We start from the raw sequence: 25514 nt of genomic DNA, 5'->3' as shown, positions 1-25514 counted from the left end.
AAAAGCATGAAAGAACTTGCTGTGCACAGGAAACAGCAGGTAGTTGCTCCTGGCTGGAGTCAGGGCTGTGTGGGTGGAGATGGGCCTGGTAAGGGAAGGCCGATGGTTGGGGAAGGGGCTAGGGAGTCCGGGCCATGCCAGCCTGCAGCACCCACTGCTCCACAGCTTCCCCTAAAGCTGCAAGGAGGCATCACTTTTCGGACCCAACCTTTGAGAGGCAGGAGTTAAGAACACTTCCAAGGTGAGCTCCCTGATCAGTCTGAGGTGTCAGGGTTAGGGTGGCTTCATCTCCCTCATATTTTCTGTCGTGAGTCCTCCTTAGTCTTTCTCTCTGGGGACAGAGGGCCTCTTATGCAAATAGGACGCTGGTGGCCTGCTGTAACATCCCAGGGTTGCCGGGGTCAGTATTCAGATCAGGGTTTCACTTCTCTGCTGTGCCCTAGCTGCAGACGGCCGCGGCCAGACACTTCTTGCCGGCTTCCACATTGGTTAAGGGGCTTTTACAAGAATTAGATTATGTGTGGGCTCCTCTGCTCCCAGGCTTGCCTCTTTCCCTGTGATCCCTGTCTTGGTGAAAGACATCAACATTCACCCAATTGCTAAAATCAGAAACCTGAGAGTCGTCCTTAACTAATCCCTCTTCGGAATACCCATCAGCCGGTGCTGTCAGTTCTGCCTCCAAAATCTACCTTTTCTCTCTCCGCCTCTCCTTCCTTAGTCCCAGTCTTATCTGACTACCAGACCATCTCCATAGTGTCCCAACTGCTTTTTTGCCACTCGTCACTGCCACAAAGTAGCCAGAGCAATCACTTTTGTTTGCTTTGTTTTTTGAGAGAGAGAAAGAGAGAGACAGAGGGAAAGGGAGAATCTCAGGCAGGGTCCACACCCAGTGTATATCTGGGTATCATAACCATGTGCTCATGACCTGAGCCGAAATCAAGAGTCGGATGCTTAACTGACTTGAGTCATCCAGGCGCCCCCAAGGCAACCATCTTAAAATGTTAATCAGATGTATCTCTCCCCGGCTGAAAGCTCTCCAGTGGTATTCCATCTCACTGATCATAAACTCCAAAGGCCTTACCCTGGGCCTCAAGGTCCCATAGGAGTTGGCATCTGCCTTCCTGTGCCCCGTCCTCATCACTACTTGCCATCCATCTCCACTAGCCTTCACACAATGCCTAGAACATGCCAAATGCAAAGCGCTTCCATGCCTTGAGAACTTGTCCTTCGCATTCCCTCCTCTTGAAATACCCTTCCCCTGACTTTTCATATATCTGGTTCCTTCTTGGCTGAAATGTCACCTCCTTGGGTTGTCTCGTCTGTCCTCCTTGTCTACAGTAGGTCCCTCTATTTTCCTCTATCACCATCCCTTTCCTCATAGACTGATCACAGTTTATCGTTACTCATTTACTTGCTTGCTGTTTTAGGTCTCTAGGAATAGATCTTGAGAAGAGCACTCAGGTACAAGTGACTTATCAAGGACTGATTTCCAGGGGAGATGGTTAAGGGAGTGTCGGTAGCAGGGTAGGAAGGGGGAAGAGGACAGAGAAGGGTGGGACTTCGGGTAAAACCCCAGCCTCAACGTGGTTCCATAAGGCAGCTCAACAGCATAAATCCTGCCTAAATTTATCTCAACTTGAAGCAGATGCGCCGCATTTTCCCATTCCTTCACCGGTCAGTCATTGGCTAAGGGTTGCTGGGGGCGGGGTCAACACCCAAACACTTCCAACTCCCTGCAGCTGCCCAAGAGCAGGTGTGGCCGTCATGGCAGACGCACACAGGAGCCAGAGCAGAGGCACACAGAAATAGTGGAAGGGATCCCAAGGAGTAAGGCTAGGATAGGATAGTACTGACTACACTTGCTGATTGACTGCATCCTGCATAAAAAAGGAAGTCCCCCCAGAGCAGATACCTTATCTCCTGTTCACTCTCACATCACAGATTCTATTTGCATAGCACCTGCCACATAGTTGGCAATCAATACGTTTTTTAAATGAATGAACAAATGAATGAAGCTCCCGGTACAGTATGTGGCATAAAGAATGTTCAATTAATATTATTGGAAATGACATGCTTTTTCCCCCTGCTTTTAGGTTTATAACCATAAGAGAGAGATGCTTAGGCATAGGGCTTCAGAAACGTGGGCTATTAAGAAAAAGTTCTGGAAAGAGAGAGACTGACCCTGGAGAGGCATCTGAGGTATTAATAAATGGATATCTCAAGTATAGTTGGAGGCAAGTAATAGAGGTGGGCAGGGGAACAGGGAGAGTCTAGCCTCCAGACAGTTGCCCACGTCAGGAAGTCACAGCGTCAGGGTTCCAGGCAACACAGGATCTAATCTCATGTGAGAGAAGGCAGGATTTCAGGACCTCAGTAGAACAGGCTTGGATTCAGTACAAAGATTTGGTCCTGGCAGGACATGGGAGCACAGAGATCAGATAAAGCAAAAGCCCAGGCCCACATGCTGTGGATTAGGCACCTAAAAGAACAAGGTGCAATGATGCTTTCTGGTCACCCAAGTCACAAGAGTTCTGTTAGAATTCCTGGTTGCAAGGTAGGATGATTAATTCATCTGAGGACCCTCTCTGTCCTGGGCAGACCAGGACAGTTGGTCACCCTATTACAACATGTCACAGGTTGGGTTGCCTGGGGAGCGGACTCTGTGACAGAGGTCACCTTGCAGCAGCTACCCCAGGGAGTGGTCTTGGGATCACCACCTAAGGAAGGGAAAAGAAGAGACAGAAGCAGGTGTGGGCAGAGGCAGGAGATGTGCTGAAATGCATTCTGGGTAGAGGCCTCAGTCAATGCCATGGAAGGTTCTGTGGCTGGGATGGACCTTCGGAATTGACTTCAGTTTAGTGTTGCCAGATTGACCGAATAACAATACAGGATGGCCAGTTAAATTTAAATCTCAGATAAATAATGGATACTTTTTTTTTTTTTTTAAAGATTTTAAAGTAACCGCTACACCCAATGTGAGGCTTGAACTCACAACCCTGAATCAAGAGACACCTACTCTACCGACTGACCCAGCCAGGTGCTCCAATAATGGATAACTTTTTAACGTAAGTATTTTCACACAGCACTTTTAATATATCTATACTAAAAGAGTGTATCACTGTTTATCTAAAAGTATCTGAACATTGTGTATTTTATCTGACAATCCCACTTGAATTGGGGTAAGGGGCCAGGTCTTTCTGCCCTATTTTGACCAGTCCCTGGATTCACACTGGTTCAGTAAAGCAGGCGTGACCTTAGGTAATGAGATTCTTCAGCCGAGGCCGTCCTGAAGCAAGCTGACAGCTGAGGGCCTCCTGCCAGCAGCCCACTCAACAGCTGAGAAAATAAATCCTTCAGACTTGAAAGGGATTTTGGAGAGCCCATCACAGTGTCTACACAGAAACAGGCTCTTGATAACTTGTTTACCGGAAGGTACTAGAAGGGTAGTGTGTTCACAAAATCAATGGGAAGGTGGAGAACGGGGCTCAGAAAATAGCCACGAGAACTGAGCAGCAGGAAAAACATGTCAGGTCACCACAGGAAAAACAATCCGAGTTGTGGAGTTACAACTGTAGACGCCACAACCTGTTTTCACCTTCCAGTGGCCTCCCAACCCTGCAGCTACCATATTGAATAGTGTCCCTGCACTGGACTGCTGTGTCAGTCCTTAGAGAGGCCACGTCCTGATGTGACATCTGATTGGCTACTTGGGATCACATGTCCACCCTCCGGCTCCTGTGGCCCTGCTTTCCATCTTGTCTGTCACAAATGTGAATTTTCCTAAAAAATAAAAAGGTTACACCAGGGCCTGGCGCTTGGGGCAATATTAGGGGCCGGCAATGTCTCTAAGACTACCTCATGGTTTGGATTAATCCTCTTCCATTGGCCCCATGGAATGTGATCACAAGACATGGGAGAGAAAACCATGTGTGATCACAGAAGATTTGATTTTCTCAAATATGAGATACAGATAGTCAGGGGGTTACCCTAAGAACTCTAGGAGCAGGAATGAATCTAATTATGTACATACTTTACTCAAACCCAAGTGTGACTTTACAATGTGGAGAAAAGTGCCTTTCTTGCGTGGAATTTATTTTCTGTGGCTATAGGACCAGCCTCGCTGTATTTTATATCTGAGAGAGAAGAGAAGACAGAGCACTCTTTCAAATAATAGATAATATCCATCCCATGTTTAAGAAATATTCTTAGGTTTGTATGCTAATATATCAGCAAGGAGTATTAAAAAAATGGGACATTTTTGGGGGCGCCTGGGTAGCTCAGTCCGTTGACTGACTTCGGCCCAGGTCATGATCTCACAGTTCAGGAGTTCAAGCCCCACGTCAGGGCTGACCGCTCAGAGCCTGGAGCCTGCTTCAGATTCTGTGTCTCCCTCTCTCTCTCTGCCCCTCCCCCGCTCATACTCTGTCTCTCTTTGTCTCTCAAAAAATGAATAAATATTTATTTTTTTTTAAATTTTTTTAACGTTTATTTATTTTTGAGACAGAGAGAGACAAAGCATGAATGGGGGAGGGGCAGAGAGAGAGGGAGACACAGAATTGGAAGCAGGCTCCAGGCTCTGAGCCATCAGCCCAGAGCCCGACGCGGGGCTCGAACCCATGGACCGCGAGATCGTGACCTGGCTGAAGTCGGACGCTTAACCGACTGCGCCACCCAGGCGCCCCTAAATATTTTTTTAAAGATGGGACATTTTACAAATGAATGAGTTTGGAAGGACATCCTAGCAAAGGTGTGGAGAGGCTTTTCCGGAATAGGTTTTAGTGGGTAGATGTGACCTGGTGGGGTCACCACACCTCGCAGGCCCTCAGTTCTGCAGACTCAGAAACTTTATTTTTTAATCTTTCTTCACCCATGCATTTATCCACCCATCCATCTTTATATCATCTATGCAGCCATCCAAACATCCATTCGGCGAATGTTTATTAAGTATCTGGTATGTGTTAGACATTGTGGTTGTACTGGGGACGCAATAGTGAACACGGCAGTCAGGGTTTTACCTTGTGTATACATTCTCCTGGGGAGACAGACAAAAAAGCAATTAATCAGACAAATTAATTTGCCTGTTTTCATCTGTACGGAAGGAAACAGGAAGCAAGTAAGAGGCTGAAGTAGAAAATAAAGGGTGGGGAGCTGAAGACACTTTGGCCCAGGGAGGTTAAGAACCTTAGTCAAGATCACATGATGGGAGGCGGAGAGCTGAGATTGGAGCCTGGCAGGCTGGCTTTGCATTCACACTCGAAACCACCACACTGCCTCGTACAAAATCTCTCTGTGTCCGATTTCTCTTTTGTGAAGGAAGACCTGCATGTGTCCCCCAAACCCCTGCCCCAGGTTGCTGGTTCTTTTCTGCCCTTGTCCTTCTCACTGGTTGATGAGACCCATCCAGTTAACAGAATTTGTCCTGAGTTAATGCCCACCCCCACTACACGTCTTTAGCTTCACATCTCCCTGCCTACGATGTGCTTGATAATACCCTTCAGAAGTATCAAGGTCATCAAGAATAAGGCAAGCATAGATGGCAGCTATATTTGTGGTGAGCCCAGCTTCACGTACAGAGTTGACGAATCGCTGTGTTGTAAGCTTGAAACTAATGTAATGTTGTGTGTCAACTACACTTCAGTAAACAACAAGGAAACCCTGAGAAACTGTCACAGAGGAGCCCAAGGAGACGTGACAACTAAATGCACTGTGGGGGCACCTGGGTGGCTCAGTTGGCTAAGCATCTGACTCTTGATCTCAGCTTAGGTCTTGATCTCAGTGTTGTGAGATCAAGTCCCACCTTGGACTCCATGCTGGGTGTGAAGCCTGCTTTAAAAACTACCATACTGAGGGTATCCTGGATGGGATCCTAGGACAGACACAGGGTCTTGGGTAAAACTAAGGAAATCTGAATAAAGCGATAGTCTTCAGTTAATAATGTTTTAATATTGGTTAATTGTAACACATGTCCCATACTAATGCAACATGTTACGTGTAAGGCTGAGGTATATGAGAAATCTGTTCCAGCTGCTCAATTTTTCTGTGCTTTAAAGATTTTTCTGTAATGTAAAAGTGTTGTTAAAAATGAGGTCTATTTTCAAAAAAATTCCAGGTGGCTCTTGCTTCATAATGGGTATAAGAATCAAGTGTATCCCACCCTATTTCCCCACAAACCGATGTTACCAGCCTTGTGGGCATTCATCATTCATTTCTCCATGCCGTAATGTCTGATGTAAACACTTCACATATTTGTACTGGGGAATTATGTCATATTTTATTTTAAGCATTTTAAAAAATGTGTTAAAGTAATCTCTACACCCCCTGTGGGGCTCAAACTCACGACCCTGAGATCAAGAGTCACGCGTTCTTCTGATTGAGCCAGCCAGGCACCCCTCATGTTATTTTTAAAATGAAATTATATCCACCTCTCTAGATCTCATTCAACAACAAATATGGAGATCTTTCCAAGTCAATATAATTCATTTTTTTAAACGTGATTCTTTTTAATAGGTGAATACTATTCTTCACACAGATGTACCACAAACACTACATTAATGGGCTTTCATGATGTTTCCAAATTTTGCCACTATGAATGTTTTAATAAACATTCTGGTTCTATGGAATATCTTGCTTGGAAAAGGATTCCTGGATCAGAGGGTATATTTTTATTGTTTTGCTTATTAAAATATACATACAGAATCAACACATTAAAATATAACGTATATAAGTTGTACAACTTGCGGAAATTTTACAAACTGAATATCCCTGTATAACCAACACCTGGATCAAGAAATAGATTACCAAGACCTTAAAAGCATGCTGGAAGGATCTATGTATTTTAAATTTTAATAGAATTGCTTGATTGCTTTCTAACGTTTTTTAATGTTTATTCATTTTTGAGAGGGAGAGAAGGCACAAGAGGGGAGGGGCAGAGAGAGAGGGAGACACAGAATCCGAAGCAGGCTCCAGGCTCTGAGCTGTCAGCACAGAGCCCGACACGGGGCTCAAACGCACAAACCATGAGACCTTGACCTGAGCCAAAGTCGGCTGCTTAACTGACTGAGCCACCCAGGAGCTCCTAGATTGGTTTCTAAAAACCTTCACAATTCCCAGCAGACAACCGAGAACATCCTTTTCCCTCCCTGCACCGGGCTACAAGCTTGATCAAGCTTGGTGGCCTCAAGCTGCACTGTCTGAAGTAGGACACAGAGCCTGAAGGCCATTTGCGGTGGCCCGGGAATTGCTGTCTTTATCACTTTTTTAACTTTTCTTGTATTTGTGAAACTGCATCACACTCCTTTGTATGCATTCCTCCTGGCAATTGGAACATGGTAAGCAATTGGTAAACCCTCAAGAAATATTGATGGAAGGGCACCTGGGTGGCTCAGTCAATTAAGTGTCTGACTCTCGACTTAGGCTCAAGTCAAGATCTCACAATTTGGGGGCTCGAGCCCCACTTTCAGCTCTGTGCTGACAGCATACAGTATGCTTGAGATTCTCTCTCTGCACCTCCTCCCCTTGGCACATACACACTCTCTTTCTCTCTCTAAAAATAAATTTAAAAAATATATACATACGTATACACACACACACGTATGTATTTGCTGATGGATTGTTAAAATGATAAAAACATGTCCCTTCTTCTTCTCAAAGAAGTTTCTAAAACTTTACCTTTAGGGTTTAGTAGTGGATGTTTTGTTCCGTGCAGAGCAGAAAGAAGGTGGAATTTGCAACCAGAACACGTGAACACAGGCTTCAGTTATGTGATATCTGGAGATCAATGTGCTCTCTGTGAGTCACAAATTGCTTAGTACGTAATACAGAGAAGAAAAAGAAAACCACCAGCAATTATTCCTACCTCACAATTATAAAAGTAAATTTCAAGAATGTATTCGAAAAGCTGTTTATAAACTGACAAATGCTACTTATTTGCTATATCTATTAGTCTTGATATATATTTATTGATTATTAAAATACTTTACAAGGTTTATTTCTAATTCCACACTTAAACGCATATTTTATTCCTTGAGCATATATTGCCTTGCTCTTCTTATTGATTTGAAAAGAAACTAAAAAATATTTTTCTTTGCTACTTTATTTTTTTCTCTCTCTCTGTCTTAATGCAACAACCAGAAGAGGCTTCTAAAAGCTTACTACTTTCTTGTGGGCAGTGAAAGAGTTAAATTTCAGTGGCCTTCTGATTGGATTGAAGACAATGAGAACTCATGTCTCTGCCCAGCCCACCCACCCTTCTGGGCCCCCTTCTTCACCTTCTTCTGCCCATTACCTTCTTTGAAAGGCTGCTACGGTTCTTTAAGCTCTTTGACCTTGGGCTACAGTGGCTGCCTGTTCCTTCTTCCTGAGGCTCATGCCCCCCATACTTAAGTTATTCTCCTATTATACCATGATTTGTGATAATGTATGTACTTGCTATACACATAGATACAGAGTATTTACATGATGTTTTTATTTTTTTTAATTTTGATTGAGATATTTTACTTTTTTAAATTTCGATTGAGATATAATCAACATATAATAGTGTGTGAGTTTCGTCGTTGATCTGATACATTTATGTTTGTCACATGATTACCACTTTAGTGTTAGCTCATACCTCTGTCTGGTCGCATAATTATTTTTTTGCCAAGGACGTAATTTTTTTTATTTAAATCAGCTTACTTTTATAAACTTGCATACATCTGTACCATGATTATATCAATTCATTTTGAAAACTGTGTTTCACTGCTCTAAATGGGTAGTTCAGTTACTGCTAACTGTAAAGACAAGTAGTACAATAAAGATAAAATAACGTCATTGAATTCCAGCTAGATAGCATGACTAACTGCAGGCCTTGAGCCCTAAGACTGTTTTATGTTTAAAAAAAAAAAAAAAGTGGCGGGTGCCTGGCCGGCTCAGTCTGTAGAGCATGTGGATCTTGATCTCTGGGGTCATGAGTTCTAGCCCCACGTTAAAGGTAGAGACTACTAAAAATAATCATTTAAAAATTAAAAATAGCAAGTGTTAGGAGTCTTGAAGGCAACTAGTGGCTGAGGCTTCCTTCTGGAAGTCATCAAAAAAGGGTTAAAAGGAAAGTTAGAGTCTGTTGAGGCAGCCTACACAATGCAGCTGGGGCCAGGTGACGGTAGGGCCCCAATGCTGGGGCTCTGGGTAGATGGGAACTGGCTGGGAGTGCTAACCTTGTACGGCAAATCTAAATCTTAAAGGAAAAGGAAATGCTAAATGGTACACATCAGCTTAGAATCATTACTAAAGCATAAGTGCACACACACAAAACCGCAGCCCCAAGGCTGAATCAAAGGAGAAAATTAAATGACCCTTGTTGCCCCTGACTGCCGTGGAACTCTGTGAATCACTTCTTTAGAAAACAGGCACGAATGTTCCAATTAAAGCACATTTTTGCTAATCTGGTAGAGGACCATGATACAGATGTTCACGTAACCATTTCCCTATTTAGAATGAAAATGCCAGCAAGAAGAAACAAGCACGATTGATTTTAATATATGTCCAGCTTCCTACAGTATCTTTTGTCTTGTCACTCATTACCTTTCAAGGCCTTCAAGGGCAAGAGTTGAGCCTTCCTTAGTTTCTTTGAAACTCCTCCAAGCAAACAACGAAATGTCCTGCAGACAGTGAGCCTGGATTGATACGGACTCGTGTGAACCAAAGTCTTCAAAAGTGAGAGGTAGCAGTCGAGTGGGAGGACTCCTATTTACGTTTTCTTTACTCACTCGGGGTGGGGTCGTCCCAGGAGCGCGAATGGCGAACAGCGAACAGCATCTCTGCAGACAGAACATTCTAATCAAGCTCTCTGCATTAGAATGCTAGTTGGTATTTGGTGACTAGCATTCAATCTTATGCATCAGCCTAAATTAAAGTGAAGGTCGTCAGGGCTCCCCTCCTCCCATTTGGTAAGAAAGTGACCTAGTTAAGTATAGGCAAACCAAAGCTGGAGGGCAAAATCTCATCCTGTCACCTGTTTTTGTATGACTTTCAAGCTAAGAATGGTTTTTATGTGCTTAAGTGGTGGAAACAATAAAAACGTATTTTTGTGCATGACACATGAAATTGTGTGAAATTCAGGTTACAGTGTCCAGGGTCAGTTTTATGGGAATGTGACCACACTCATTCATTCATATATTGGCTTTGGATAGTCTCCTGCTACAATGGCAGAGAAGTTGTGATTAAGATAGTATGGCCTAAAGGGGTGCCTGGGCGGCTCAGTCGGTTGAGTATTGACTTTGGCTCAGGTCATGATCTCACAGTTCGTGAGTTCGAGCCCCGCGTCAGGCTCTGTGCTAACAGCTCAGAGCCTGGAGCCTGCCTTGGATTCTGTGTCTCCCTTTTTCTCTGCCTCTCCCCCACTCACACTTTGTCTCTCCTCTCTCAAAAATAAACATTAAAAAAAAAAAGATAGTATGGCCTATGAAGCCTCAACCATCTACTCTCTGATTCTTTACAGTAAAAGTTTGTGGCACTGACCTAGACCATTAGTTTCCATATTGGCTGCACACTGGAATCATTTGAGAAACTTAAAAAATACTGATGCTACTGATGCTGGGTCTGATTCTGATTAATTGGTCTAGAAACTGGGACTTTTTTTTTTTTTTTTTAACATGTATTTATTTTTGAGACAGAGACCGAGCATGAACGGGGGAGGGTCAGAGAGAGGGAGACACAGAATGTGAAACAGGCTCCAGGCTCTGAGCTTTCAGCACAGAGCCCGACGCAGGGCTCGAACCCATGGACCGTGAGGTCATGACCTGAGCCAAAGTCGGCCGCTTAACCGACTGAGCCACCCAGGCGCCCCTAGAAACTGGGACTTTTAAGAACTGTCCAAGTGATTAGAATGTGCAGCCAAGTTCAACAACTTGGACCTGGACTAGTGCTTCTCAGACTTTAATATGATCTGAATCACCTGGGATCTGGTTAAAGCACAGGTTCTGATGTAGTAGTCCTGGGAAGGGCCTGAGATCCTGCATTTTTAACAAGCTCCCTCATAGTGCAAGGCTGCTAGTCCACCAATACTGCTTCGAGTAACAAGGTCCTATTCTAGTTTCTCCCAGAAAGAAAGGGGGAAAAAAAACCCAACCCTTTCCATGTGTCTTTTATCTTCCCTTAAATATAGGTTAAAAGATGCCACAGAACAAAAATGGCTTATCTCACAGATTTCTTAAGCAACCTCAGTAGATGGGAAATTCACCCTGTAAACTGAAAGGGATTTTGATCCTTTCCCAAAAAATAAATGGCCTTGAATACCTGCCTTCACATCGCTCTATTAAGACTTCCCATTTTCACTGAAGCAGTGAAAGAATGATTACAGCTTTCTCCTTTCACCCTCCTGTTCCTAGGAGAAAGGTTTTAAAGAGTGTGTATAAAGAAATCCTCTGTTGGTTAATGGCCTTGAAATTGTGTGTGGATTAACAATTAGTTTGAGTCCAGTGACTGGAGGAACAGCTCCCCGACTGGCTGGAGTTGAACTTTAGGAATTAACTGGTGGAATAGAATGTCTTTCCGGGCATGGAATGTTCTGGAATCTTAGTTGCCCAGAGTCATTTGAAACCCCTCTGGGGTAAAATTAAAGAAGGAGACACTACGAAATCCCGTGAAGACCTTTATCCCTAACTTTTCCACTCTCTGCTATGAAGAGGATTAAGAATTTCAGAATCCCTTTCCCTTATTTTATTGTTAAGTCGGTGGACATATCCTTTTAAACACTTTGCTTACCAATTGCTGAGGGTTTATCACCCTAAACCTGTTTATTGTTGGGACCTACTTAATCTTCTGAAATACAAATATGCTTGGACGATAAATGTTAATATGATGGTGATGAGTTCTATGGAGAAAAGTTCCACTTCCTAGTTCCTGGTCTCTGAAGTCAAAAGCCATCGCAAGGAAACTATTTTATGGCAGCCCTCATCTGCATAGAAGTCTTCTTTCCCTAAGTGTCAGAGGTCTGCTTTTGAGATGACTGTGACCTGACAGAGACTGAAACTTTGATGACTCAACCCCATATTCCACCATGCAACTGAACGCCCGCCGGTACAGAATGAAGACCCCAGGATGCCTTAAAGTTATGGTAGTTAATGAGACACGGGGAGGAAGCAGCTCAGCTAGAAACACCCCTGAATTAGCCCGCATCCAAGCAGGTGTCAGTCTCTTTAGATACACCCTACCCCGCCCCCCCCTTTTCCACCTCCAGCCCTGCTGTTTTTAGAATTTCTTGAATCAGATAAAGGAAAAAATAGTGAGAAGCAGAAGTTTCAAAAAATGTGTTCTGTGGTTTTATTGAGATATAATTCACATGCCATAAAGTTCACCCATTTCGAGTGCACCACCCAGTGGCATTTAGTACATTTACAGAGTTGTACAACCATCACCACCACTCTCATCACCCCCGAAAGAAACCCTGTGTCCATGAGCAGTCACTCCCCATTTCCGTCCTCTCTCCGGCCCTGGCAACCACCAATCTACTTTCTGGCTCAATGGAAGAGGAAGAGGAAGAAGGTTTTTGTAGCCAGAACCCTGGGTGCTAGGTTCGAAGTGTAGGACCCTCAGCTAGCTCTTTTCCTACTTCACGTCTATGGGCGTCAGTTTCCTCAGCTGCCAGATGGGTGGTTCTCAGTCTTGGCTGCCATTAGAATCAGTTGGGGAACTTCGAAGACACGCCGATGCTCAGGCCCTACCCCTAGAGATCCTGATTCACTAGGTCTGGGGTGGGGGCTTAGGCACATGAAATTTTTTTTTTTAACGTTTATTTATTTTTGAAAGAAAAAGAGAGACAAAGAGACAGTGTGAGCAGGGAAGGGGCAGGGAGAGAGGGAGACACAGAACTCCGAGTGGGCTCTAGGCTCTGAGCTGTCAGCACAGAGCCAGACTCGCGGCTCAAACTCACGAGCCATGAGATCATGACCTGAGCCGAAGTTGGACGCTTAACCGACTGAGCCACCCAGGTGCCCCAGGCAAGTGACATTTTTAAAAGTTCTGTAAGGCACATTTATTCCAAGGCCTTGCTATCAAAACGTGGTCGTGGGACCAGCTGGGAGCTTATTGGAATGCAGACTCCCAGGCCCCTCCCCAGACCCACTGAATCAGTACGTGGGCATTAACATGACCCCAGGTGATTTGTGTGCACAGTCCAGTGCAGAGAGCTCTGCTCCGGCATCCCATCCAGCTCTAACAGTTTGCAGCTTTGTGATCCCTGCTCCTGCCTTCGTGGGCCACCAGGTGATTTTAGTAATCGGTTCCCACAAACCAGAGTTTACCCTGAGCTGGAAAATTGGCTCTTCGTCTGCTTGCTGAACAGGATATAGGAATATGCCATTGGCAAAGCCTTACAAGAAGTTTGTTCAGTGATAGTTAATTACACGGTAATTTGGAAGAACATCAAGTCATTTTAGAGTTGTTTTATCTACTGTCCAGAAGCAAAGAATGGTATTTAGGTCTCCACCTGTTGCCAATTTAGTATTCTGTACTTAGCAGACATCATGTGTCAGGCAAGCCGTCAGTTTTCATTTAAGGCTGTGCGAGCAGGGGCACCTGGGTGACTCGGTCGGTTGAGTGTCCGACTTTGGCCCAGGTCATGATCTCATGGCTTGTGAGTTCGAGCCCCGCATCGGGCTATGTGCTGACAGCTCAGAGCCTGGAGCCTGCTTCATATTCTGGGTCTTCCTTTGTCTCTCTCTCTGCCCTCTCCCACTCATGCTGTCTCTCTGTGTCTCTCAAAAATAAATAAACATTAAAAAAAATGTAAAGCTGTGTAAGCAGAGTTTCTCAGCCACGGCTGTCCATTTGAACCGCCTGGGGAACTTTTAAAACTCCAGACAGCCAGGCTCCCCAACCCAGACCAAATAAGCTGGAATCTTGGGAGTTTTTATTTTATTTTTTTAATGTTTATCTATTTAGAGAGGGAGAGAGAGTGTGTGCATGAGCAGGGATGGGGCAGAGAGAGAGGGAGAGAAAAAATCCGAAGCAGGCTCCACACTGTCAGCACCGAGCCCCACGTGGGACTCGAACTCACAAAACCTTGAGATCATGACCTGAGCTGAAACCAAGAGTTGGACGTTTAACCGACAACCACCCAGGTGCCCCAGAATCTTGGTAGTTTTTAAAACTCTCCAGGTGATATCATTACCCTGTTCAGGATGTACTGAAAACTCCTGGTTTTGTCCCTTCTTAAGGTCTAAGGCTGTTTCAAACACATTATCTTTGGTCTGTTCAGTACCCATGTGCTGAACATCTTCATGTCTCAAGCCCCACCAGTAGGTCTTGAGAGAAGGAGCCTACCAGTCCCAAAGACGGAGAATGCAACCACCTTGATGGTTTGCTTGACCAAGCTTCTGACAGTGGTAACCCTGACACTTTGTATTGTTTCTCCAGGGTTCCACGTGCAGGAGAGAATCTGCACTGTCAATCTCAGGAAGTAGATCATTTAGATATACGGGTTTGACTCTTTTGGTCCTCACGTCCATGACGACAGCACTAAAAAGTTAATCAGTCAAAAGATAGGTATTGAAAATGGTGCCCAGCATGAAAGGGAGAGGCTGGAAGAAGAGGCCTCTAGGATCTGACTGATGAAATAAGGCATCCATAAATGGGACAGTTAGCAAGCAGTACATGGAAAAATGCAGTCAAGGGTCCAGTTTGTGGTAAAATCATCAAGGACTGCAGAAATTCAGAGGCTGTGAAATCAGTGCTTCTGGAATAAGATGAAGTGGCATAGCAAAAATAGCTCATAGAGGGGCGATTGACTGGCTCAGTTGGTAGAGCGTTTGACTCTTGATTTCGGGGTCATGGGTTCAAGTCCCGTGTCTAGAGTAAAGCTTAAGTGGAAAAAAAACAAGATGGCTCATGGAGGGAGTGAGTATGGTGTTCTTAGACTATATATTACAAAGCATACTATTGGTTACATTTACTATGAGCCAGGCATTGTGCTAAATGATTCCCCTGTATAGTTTTATTTACTCCTCTCAACAACATAAGGTAAGATACTGTAGATGATGAGACTGAGGCAGAGAGGTTTAACTTGCCCAAGGTCACGCTGAACCTGGTCTATAGGATTCCCAAGTCCATGCACTCCACCATACCATATGTGTGCCAGCAGGCAGATTCCTAACATTATATATATATTATCTCATTTAATCCTCAAGATAAGAATGCTTGCTGATAGGCAGCCCCTGTATTCTCAAGTTCTAGAAAAGGAAATTTGGACACAGAGAAGTTAGGTAGCTAGCCTGAGGTCTAGGGTTACCAGGTAAACTGCAGAACAGCTAGTTAAATTTGATAAATAACATAATGGTTTAGTATAAACATTTCGTGGGATGTACTTATACTAGAAAGTATTCATTGTATATCGGGCAAATTCAAATGAGTCTCCTGTTGACATTTGTTTGTTTTTGCTAAATCTGGCAAGCCTCCTGAGGTCACGTTGCTGGCAGGTGACAAAGCAAGATTTGGATCAAGTGGTCAGACTCTAGGGTCCACCCTTTGAACCACCGCGTTTCGGTGCGGCAGAGTGGGTTAGCATGCACGGGAGGAAGGGAGCAGACTTGCCTGCTTGGCTCCGAGGTGAGGCTGAGGGGGAGTGAGAAAGAAGCAGCAGAGGAGTTTTCCACCTCTCCCTCACCTCCTATGCTCTCCTGCTGCTGCTGCTGTCCCCACCTGCTGGTGGTACAAGAGTTCAGGGAGCTGGGCAATGCAGCCTTTGCTAATAAATGCTTGGTTCCGATGCCAAATCCAGAAGGAAAAGGAAAACCGGAAAAAAATAAGAGAGAGAGAAGGAGAGGGGGAGAGAAGTAGAGGGATGGTATGAGATTCTGCAGGCACTGTCACACTCACCCCTCCCTTTTTAAATCACAGAGCCACCCGTGAGGATACATGCCTATGCCTGGAAAGCGTCACAGCAATGTGTGGCCGAGCCACAGAGGTGGCAGTTACGTAACCGTCTGATGGACCACTATTGACCAGGGAGCTCTGTCAGGGAGCCTTCTGGACATAGACCCAGGGCCATGGGCCGGGAGTGGGGCTTAGGCCAGGGGCCTGAGAAAAGTGGGACATCTCCAGAGTAGATGCTGAGTTCAGCAACAACAACACGTACCACCTAGGCAGTCTGGCTCATCACCATGAGCAGCAGGAAGCTGCAGCTGCAAAAACGAACTTTTCTAGTTCGTAGTGAAAGGGGGTGAGCACTTGCGTCATTGAACATCAAATATATCACAAACACGAGAGCTTAATGGGGCCAGTGTGATACTCAGGAAGAGGCAATAAAAATTGGTAAGAAGGTAAGCAGAAGCAGATAAACTATTCCCTGTTGCGGAGGAACAGGAATTCATAAAAGAATTCACTGGGTATAAACTCAGATTTCTGTTTGAGAAAGCCGCGCATTATGTTGTGTAGTTTGTATTTAGGACTGTTTTAAAAATTATGTTTATTTCCTTTTGTCGTTTTCCGGAGACCTGAGTTAAAGAACCCCATGAGATAGGGTATCTATGAGCATGACCGAGATGGCTGAGTTGTGGCCCAGAGATGCCAAGCATTGGCCGTTTAGAGCTCTTTTCAAGACTGTGTTGAGAATTTATTGACCAGTCACCTTCCTCCCAGTCTCTCTGTCCTCTGGCAATTCCTGCATACTGCCGCTAGAATTTAGAGGTAAATCCTGGATGGTTTAGATTGCTATCAATTGCGTAAAAGAGAAAGTTGCAAAAGTTCAATGCCTTTTGTAATCTCTTTCCAAACGGCTTTCCAAATTCGTTCAAGATCTGTTTCTCCCAGTACAGGCTACATCTATCTCGCCCTTGTGGATTTTCTGGTTCAGACCGTGCAACGTTCTCTGGTTCCATCTCTTTTCCAGACCCTAACTCACACTCTTCAGGACAATAGCCAATTGATCACCAGACATTTTTGGACTTCCACACCTTCCACACCTGTTCCTTCCATCTGTCCTCCAGTGGTATGCTGGAGCTGGCTCTTGTGGGCTCAGGCACATCTCTGGTCCCAACTCTGCTCAGTGGCATCTTGTTGGTACCCTGAAATCTGCCACAGTAGGAGAACGTACGCCGTGGAAATTAGCAAATCCTACTCGTCAGGGCTTCCCCCCTCCCCCCACCGCCCTTGAAGTTCCGGTTGTTAAACATTCACTAGCACACTGCCGTCACCTCCTGCTCTCTGCCTGGAAGATTCCTACTTATTCTCCAAGACAGAGTGCTTCTCTGTGAAGCTTTATTTGACTCCCACAGAGAAACAGGGAGAAGAAAGCAACCCCTCTGTGCTGAGCCTCTGGGCTGGGTGCTTTACATACATAATTGTCATGTCTTTACTAAAGCAGTTGTATCGTATTATAATTATTGGTGATTGCCTCCTTGATAAGTGCTAAGTGTAAGGATTGCAGTCTATATTGATCTGTAAAATTCCAGGGACCTTGAAAGTATCTTTTATAAATAGTGAGTTCTTAGTGAACGTCAAGTATTTAATTAAGCAAACACTGGGAGGAAAAATTGGATTGCTTTGTTTCTTCTGTCTCTGTTCTGCCAAAGAGTACCCCCCCACACCACAATCAAAGCTGAATATTTGACCAATGTCTTCTGCTGGGTGATTTTTTTAAATTTACAATAAACAAATTTATACAAAGGTATCACTAAGTATAATACTTGTGGCATGTTTACAAATGTAGAAGGGTCTGTAGGAACTGGTATATAAAGATGGAAATTTTAGGGGCACCTGGCTGGCTCAGACAGAGCATGTGACTCTTGATCTCGGGGTTGTGAGTTCGAGCCCCACATTGGGTGTAGAGATTACTTAAAAATAAACTCTTTTAAAAAAGATGGAAATTGGGGCGCCTGGGTGGCTCAGTTGGTTAAGCGTCAGACTTGGGCTCAGGTCATGATCTCGCGGTCCGTGAGCTCGAGCCCCACATCGGGCTCTGTGCTGACAGCTCAGAGCCTGGAACCTGCTTCAGATTCTGTGTCTCCCTCTTTCTCTGCCCCTCCTCTGCTCATGCTCTATTCCTCTCTGTCTCTCAAAAACAAACAAACAAACAGAATATTAAAAAAAGATGGAAATTTTAGGTCTATGGGAGGCAGGTGGGGAAGGCATTTTTGGTCAGAGGCGCTTTTTAGTGACCTCTCTTATTAAATCTGTGGGGGTAAAAGACATGCTTAGCATCATACCTGGCCTGAAATATGGACTTTATAGGTAGCTACAACCGCCACCTCCACCCTCATCATCATCTTCTTCTCCTTCTCCTTCTCCTTCTTCTTCATCGAATATTCCTGAGGAACAGAGCTAGGCAGAGCTAAGAAGCCATTTGATTGACCTGGAGCTCTGTGTGGAAGCTTGCAAACTCCTTGTTTTGCCCTCTCATTTTCCCTTAAATTTATTAAAGCATCGAAACATTGTGAAGAAAGCTTTTTTTCTTGTGGCTGTTAGGATGCTTTGTACATACGCCTGACCGCACCCCCCCCCCCCACCTGCCAGTGGGAGAAGCAAGCGGTAAATATTACTTTGATCTGATCTGAATAGATGGAGTAAAATGATTGGCTGAAAGGACCTTCCCTGTAATTTATTCAAGCCAACTTAGCCAAAAGCTAGGATGTAGATGAAAGGTTATGTCACATCATCCTTACGAGAGCAAACAGTCTATGCAGAAGCAGCAGTAAAGTTTGCCCGCTGTATTCTGATCTTACTGCTACAGGAATAAGTATTTTGCAGTAACAGTGAAGTATTCTGATCTTACCACTCATCGGTCTCTGTCCAAAGGCCAGAGAGTTGCAGCAATAAAATCAGAACAGAGACAGTTGTGGGTTACGAAGGGGGTTTCACGGAAGAGATGAGACCTGCATCAGAGGGAGGGATAAATTACGAAGGATGTCCTGAGGGAAGAAAGTTAACTGGGGTAAATATTTAGAATCGCATTTCCTGCCCTGTGCTTTTACAAAAACGGCATTTGGCAAAAAGCATTCTAAGACCAAAGAAGTTTGGGAAATGGTGCATATATCCAGCTTGGGTTACGCTATGTATCATATGCTCTGGGAACACCTGAAGTGAAGAACCCTGATCAGCTCCGTTTAATCTGTTTCCCAGCTGTGCTTGATCGGGGCATCTCCTTTTAGGGAATACCTATTAACATCTTCGAGAATGTTCAAGTGCCATCGGGCCTCAATTGGGACACACTAATTTACAGGATGTTTCTGAAAACTAGCATTTATTTATGCCTTTTTTGAGACCTCAAAAGAGTCCGTCTCATCCTCAGTTCACACTACCTTATGCTCACAATTTCAACAGGGCTTCTCTTGTATTTTATCTTTCCCCTTTATCCCCAACCCCCCACTCCCCGCCTCAAGTACCCATGTTCATGTGTTTATTATCTTCCTTAAATATGCCTTTATCTTGATTAAAACAGAGAGGGGGGCAAACCATAAGAGACTCTTGGAACAAACTCAGGGTTGCTGGAGGGGAGGTGGGGGGCGATGGGTTAAATGGGTGATGGGCACGAAGGGAGGCACTTTTGGGGATGAGCACTGGGTAGCATATGTAAGAGATGAATCATCGGGTTCTACTCCTGAAGCCAAGAGTTCACTGTCTGTTAACTAACTTGTATTTAAATTTAAAATAATGTACCTTTATCTCATACAAGATAGTGTTTTGTGCATATGTGCTTTATGTTTTATTTTTTCCTCTATTTTTTTCTCACCCAGTACTGTGTTTTAAAGAGCTAAGATTGTTGTCCATTCATCTCATTTGCTGTTTTATCTGCTGCACAGGATTCCACAGTATGCAGCCCACCTACTTACTCATCCATCCCTCCACTAATAGACACCAAGTTTGATGGCGTTGGGGACCTTGAGACTGAGACACCAGAACAGAGAGAATAGTCATGTCTCCTAGATAAATAGTTTGAAAAGTTCTCTTCTATTAAATAATGAAATAACCTGGCCAATTTTGGCAAGCTGACCTAATCAAGTCCTGGTCATTATGAAGAGTGAATTTCAGAAGAAATAGCCTTCAAATAATTTTCTAGAGCAGGCAGGGACTGAAGATCACTTGGTTCAGATTGTCCACATCTGCCATCCAAAACTTTTAACTTTATGCAGTTTTCAAGATTGAGCCCTTAACCTTAAATATGACTGTTGAAAATAAAACATTTTCTTAAAAATGCATAAAGGAGAAGAAACAGTCCATTATAGCTTGTGGCAAGTGGTCTTGAGCTGGGCGTTGAACAGTCTTCCCAGTTGACCACGTCAGGAGAGCAGGGAGGGATTGGCATAAGGTCCGAAAGAGTCTCATACTGAGGCACCTTGACCTTCTCTCGATTACCCACCCCCAGGACCTTCCAGTTCCCATTTAGTATGCTAAACAAAGTATTTAATATTAACTCCTGCTTCAGGTAATAACTATGGAAGAGAATCATGGCAAATTGAGAGAGTCAGAGGAATGCCAACTTTAGAGGAAGCTTCTAATGGTGTTGAACAGGAAGTATCATATAGTTCAAGAACTTCTTAGCAATAGAGGCAACTCTTCCAGGTAATTAAAGTACCTGGAATTTGTTCCTTCAACTTGGACGCTTTTTATTTCCTTCAAAAAGTGAGTGATTGTGAAAGTCCTCTCAATACTCTACCACAGTTCTGATGCACCTCAAGAGCTGCATTTCCAGGCAAAGTGTGTAACAGGACACATGGCTTCAGCCTAAACTGTGAAAAATACATATTGAAGAAGTAGAGATTTCCTAAATTCCAGCGATATGTAGATTCCTGCCATAGCCAATATTAATGAACTCCATTGCCAAAGAGATGGCTGAACTTAGAGAATGAACTTTATGTACAACTGGGGAGAGGATTTTCTGCAGTTGGGATTAACAGCCACTGATTAAACTCTTGAGTGAGGCAGAAAAGGTTTATTGGGCATCAGAAGAAATGGAGCTGGTTGAACCACACAGAGAGACTTCTGGATCAGAATGTCTAAGGGTTTTTACCAATTCACTTAAGAGGGATGATGGGTTCATATAAAAAAATTGCATATTATTTGTAGTGTTGCCTCCTGCCTTGAGTTCAGTAGCTCAGTGCCTAGACTGTAGGAAGCATTCAGTATATTTTTAGAATGAATGAATAAATATAAGCAGCTTAAATTAACTGGTGGTTATTGCTTAGACTTCATTTTATCTACTGATTTATTTATATTATTAAGCTCTTTTTTTTTTTTTTTAGAACATGTTTAGCTTCACAGAAAAATTGAGGGGAAGGTACAGCGATTTCTCATATAGCCCCTGCCCCCGTACACATGCATACCCTCCCCCGTTAAGAAAATCCCCCACCAGAGCAGTACATTTGTTACAATTGATGAGCCTACATTGACACATCATAATCATCCAAAGGCCATAGTTTGTCTTTGTGTTCTCACTCTTTGTGTTGTACATCCTGTGGGTTTGGACAAATGTATAATAATGTGTATCTATCATTATAGTATCATACAGAGTGTTTTCACTACCCCCCAAAATCCTCTGTGCTCAGCCTATTCATCCCCCTCCCCATCCACTGGAAACCACTATCTTATGATTCTAGTTGGAATTATGCAATATACAACCTTTTCAGAATGGCTTCCTTTACTTGGTAATATGCATTTAAGATTCCTCCATATCCTTTCATGGCTTGGTAGCTTATTTCTCTAGTGCTGAATAATACTCTATTGTCCGGATGACCCACACTTTATCTATCCATTCATCTACTGAAAGACATCTTGGTTGCTTCCATGTTTTGGCGATTATGAATAAAGCCGCTAGAAACATCCATGTGTAAGTTTTTGTGTGGATATAAGTTTTTGATTCTTTTGGGTAAATACAGTACCAAGAAGCACAATTGCCACAAGGTGTGGTCAGAGCATGTTTAGTGTGTAAGAAACTGCCAACTGTCTTCCAAAATGGCTGTACCAAGTTCATTTTATTATATACGTTTATAAAGCTGTAAGTCGAGGAACCCCTTTAGATACTTATTGGGTGATCCACACCTAAAAACTGTAGTCAAGGCTAGTGACCACAGTGAAAAGGCCAGGTGAACGGCCAACTTACAGAAGGAGGTCTTAACAAGGCTTATTTTTCGTAGGACATGTTGCATGTTGGATTATCGTGGGCGGGGGAAGGAAACCAAATGTTGGACCTAGTACCTACGTTTGATTATTGGATTAGAGTCATTTGATGTCTCTTAGATCATAGGAACAAACACCCCCCATCTCAAGTATGAGATCTCCATGTTTGTGTCCTCAGCTGAGGGCCTTTTCCTCTGTCCTGGTATGATATAGTCAAACGAGCTGTGCCGAGATTGGCCTCCAGTGTAATACAGCGCCCGGCCACATCTGTGACTCTGTAGCCAAACACAGCCCAAGCTTTCCAGATGTTTCAGCGGAGCACGCAAGCCATCTGTTCACGGGCACTTTACAGAATCATAATGGGAAAGGGGACAGATGCAAGGGCCTGGCTTCCAGCCCCAACAACAATAGTAATGACTTAAGAGGAATATTTATTTTGTATGTTTACTCAGATGTTTGGAAATGAGCTTCAGAAAAAAGTCAATAAAAATAACACAAACTGTGGGGGAACTTGGAGAAAATCAATTCCTTCTCCGTGGTGTTGAATTATAATTATCCTGTAACTTTACACATTTTGAAGGGGAAAAAAAAAAAAACCTTTATTTAAGTGTTTCTACTCTCAGGCATGAGTCTAAAATGCAGACAATCTCTTTCCACATATATGTTCCATACACACACACCCACATACATATATCTATTTATGTAATATCTATGTAGATACATATAACATAAATCTATATGTATTACACATATATACAGATATATACTTCAACATCTTATAGGTATAGGAGGAGGTAGAGAAAATGTAAGTTACCATCTTTGTCCATTTCTGAGAAAAATTTTTATCTTTGGGCACTCAGTATTTCTACTAATTAACCCCTTCTGCCACGGGTACTTAGTAGAACGGCCTGCATGAGGGGCCAGGATACCTGGACTTCCTCACCCTTCAAGCAAACACTGCAAAGAAGTTGTAATCTTGTGAATGTCATTCATTTTTCTGGATTCAGAAATGAATCATTTAATTTTCTGAAATCACATGAGGGGGTTGGACTGCAGTCACATTGAACACCCTGGCAGTCTGACCTCCTTCTTGACCAGCCTCTCCCCTCTGGAGCATCTGAGGGAAGACTGTGTGGACATTGGTGGTCTTTTTGCCATCTGGCATTTTACGTAGGAAGGAGTATAGAAGCCACTCAGCATCCACGGCCCCTTCTGTTGGTAACATTCTGAGTTCCTTTAGGGAAGCCATCCCTGCCCATACTCTCCGCCCATGTGCTTTGTCCGGGACAGGCCTGGACATCGGTGCTCCAAATCCTCCAGGACCCATGGCCAGTCCATCAGAATGAGTCCCAGGACTTTGTCTTTCTACCTGAACCTGCAAGGATGTGAAGCTGGAGAACCTGCAGCAATCTTACCAGCCCAGGGGAGCGCCTGGCTCAGCAATGAGCCAACACAGAAGCAGAAGAGCCCAGAGTTGGGGGAACCTAAGAGACCCCGGTGACATAGTCTTGAGTGCCCGAAGCCTTGGAGTTTTCAGTTCCTTGAACCAGTAGGTTTTCTTCTTGTCTTAACGCACATTGGGTTTTCTATTAATGTGCACAAAGAGCCCAAATTTTTCCAAATCTTGTTTCAGTAACACCCAATGTTATTAAAAAGGACTCGATAATTTGAAATGTTAACGTCAGTTGTCAGATCCTGACATGACAAGATAGTTTCCCTTCGTTCACTGTCTACTTGAGCTTCTTCAGGTATTTGGAATTTCTTACATAAAAGACATGTAAACTCACAGTTAAAAATAATATGGGGCATCTGGGTGTTTCAGTCGGTTAAGCTTCCGACTCTGGATTTTGGCTCAGGTCATGATCTCATGGTTCGTGGATTTGAGCCCCACATCGGGCTCTGTGCTGATGGCTTGGAGCCTGCTTGGAGTTCTCTCTGCCCCTCCCCTAATTGTGCATACACACTTTCTCACGCACTCTCTCTCTCCAAATAAATAAACTTAAAAAAAATAATATAACTCAAAAATCTTTCAAACAGCATAATAAAACCTAAAGAAATGAATCACCTCAGTGCCAGTGCTGCCCTACAGAACCATTGCAAGAGCCCAGCAGGCCAGTACACTGAAAGGAGAAGTCAGAGTAACTAGGAACCAGTGAGACATGCAGAGGAACGAGCGACGACTTCCATTTTGTGACACCCAGTTGCTGGAGAAGCATTGCAAAATATTCTTCAATACGCAGCGTCTTCTTTTCATCTTGTTTTGCAGTCATTAACACAAAGGTTAAATCAAGAGAAGAACCAGGAAAGGAAATCAGTGTTCCTCAGTTTCTCCATTATCGCACATGGATGTTTCTGGCAGCTTTATTCATAATGGCCAAAACCTGGAAGCAAGTGGACCATGCATGGACCAAGATGTCTTTCAGTGGATGAATGGATAGATAAACTGGGGCTCACCCAGACAATAGGATATTATTCATCACTAAAGAAATAAGCTATCAAGCCATGAGAGGATATGGAGGGACCTTAAATGCTTATTACCAAGCAAAAGAAGCCACTCTGAAAAGGTTATCATTTAGATGCCTTGACTCCCAGATCAAAGCCTGTATGAGGCAGAGAGAATGGCAGGTCTCTGAATCCAGCTCAAAATGGGTTCCTTTGGTGGCATGCTCATCTTATTTTGCAGTCGTTAACACAAAGGTTAAATCAAGAGAAGAACCGGGGGAGGAAATCAGTGTTCCTCAGTTCCTCCATTATTGCTTTTCTCTTATGTTTGATTTGTTTTGTAGCGTACTGTTTTGATTCCTTTTTTATTTCCTTTTCCATTTTTTAAATGTTTTGTTTATTTGGTTTTAGTCATATTCTTAATCATGTTCATACTCTTACTCTGGAGATCACAATTCCACTCTTAAACATACAGCGATCAGTTTTGAATTAATACCACTTTAGCTTCGATCGTATATATGAATCTGCTTCTGGACAACTCCATTCCCCCTTCATGTTGTTATTTTCATCACAAGTTACATCTTTGTACACGATGTGCCCATTAACATAAATCTGTAATTGCTGTTTATTCATTTGTATTTCAAGCCATAGGGGGAGGGGCGCCTGGGTGGCTCAGTGGGTTGAACGTCCAGCTTGGGCTCAGGTCATGATCTCCCAGTCTGTGAGTTCAAGCCCCGCATTGGGCTAGCTGCTGTCCGTGCAGAGCCTACTTCAGATCATCCGTCCTCCTCTCTCTTTGTCCTTCCCCCACTCGATGTCTCTTTTTCAATCTCTCTCTCAAAAATAAATAAACATTAAAAAAAAACATACGGGGAAAAATGGGTTACAAACTAAAAATATAATACTGGCTTTGTATTTACCTTGTGGTTATATTTCAATGCTGTTTATTTCTTCATATATGAAGAAATATGTGAAGCCTTATGAAGCCT

General features: G+C 43.6%; 1 long non-coding RNA gene across 1 annotated transcript; it reads left to right on the top strand.

The window, feature by feature from the left end:
* The first annotated feature begins 1231 nt into the window (after window positions 1-1231).
* On the top strand, window positions 1232-22594 carry LOC113600625 (uncharacterized). The gene is made up of 3 exons (XR_008292859.1): window positions 1232-2199; window positions 2950-3065; window positions 15871-22594. It is a non-coding gene; the product is annotated as an uncharacterized LOC113600625 (long non-coding RNA).
* Window positions 22595-25514: the final 2920 nt, after the last annotated feature.

Source organism: Acinonyx jubatus, chromosome F2 (assembly GCF_027475565.1).
Source record: "Acinonyx jubatus isolate Ajub_Pintada_27869175 chromosome F2, VMU_Ajub_asm_v1.0, whole genome shotgun sequence".
In the NCBI taxonomy this organism is placed as follows: Eukaryota; Metazoa; Chordata; class Mammalia; order Carnivora; family Felidae; genus Acinonyx; species Acinonyx jubatus.
This window is presented reverse-complemented; position numbering and strand designations above follow the sequence as displayed.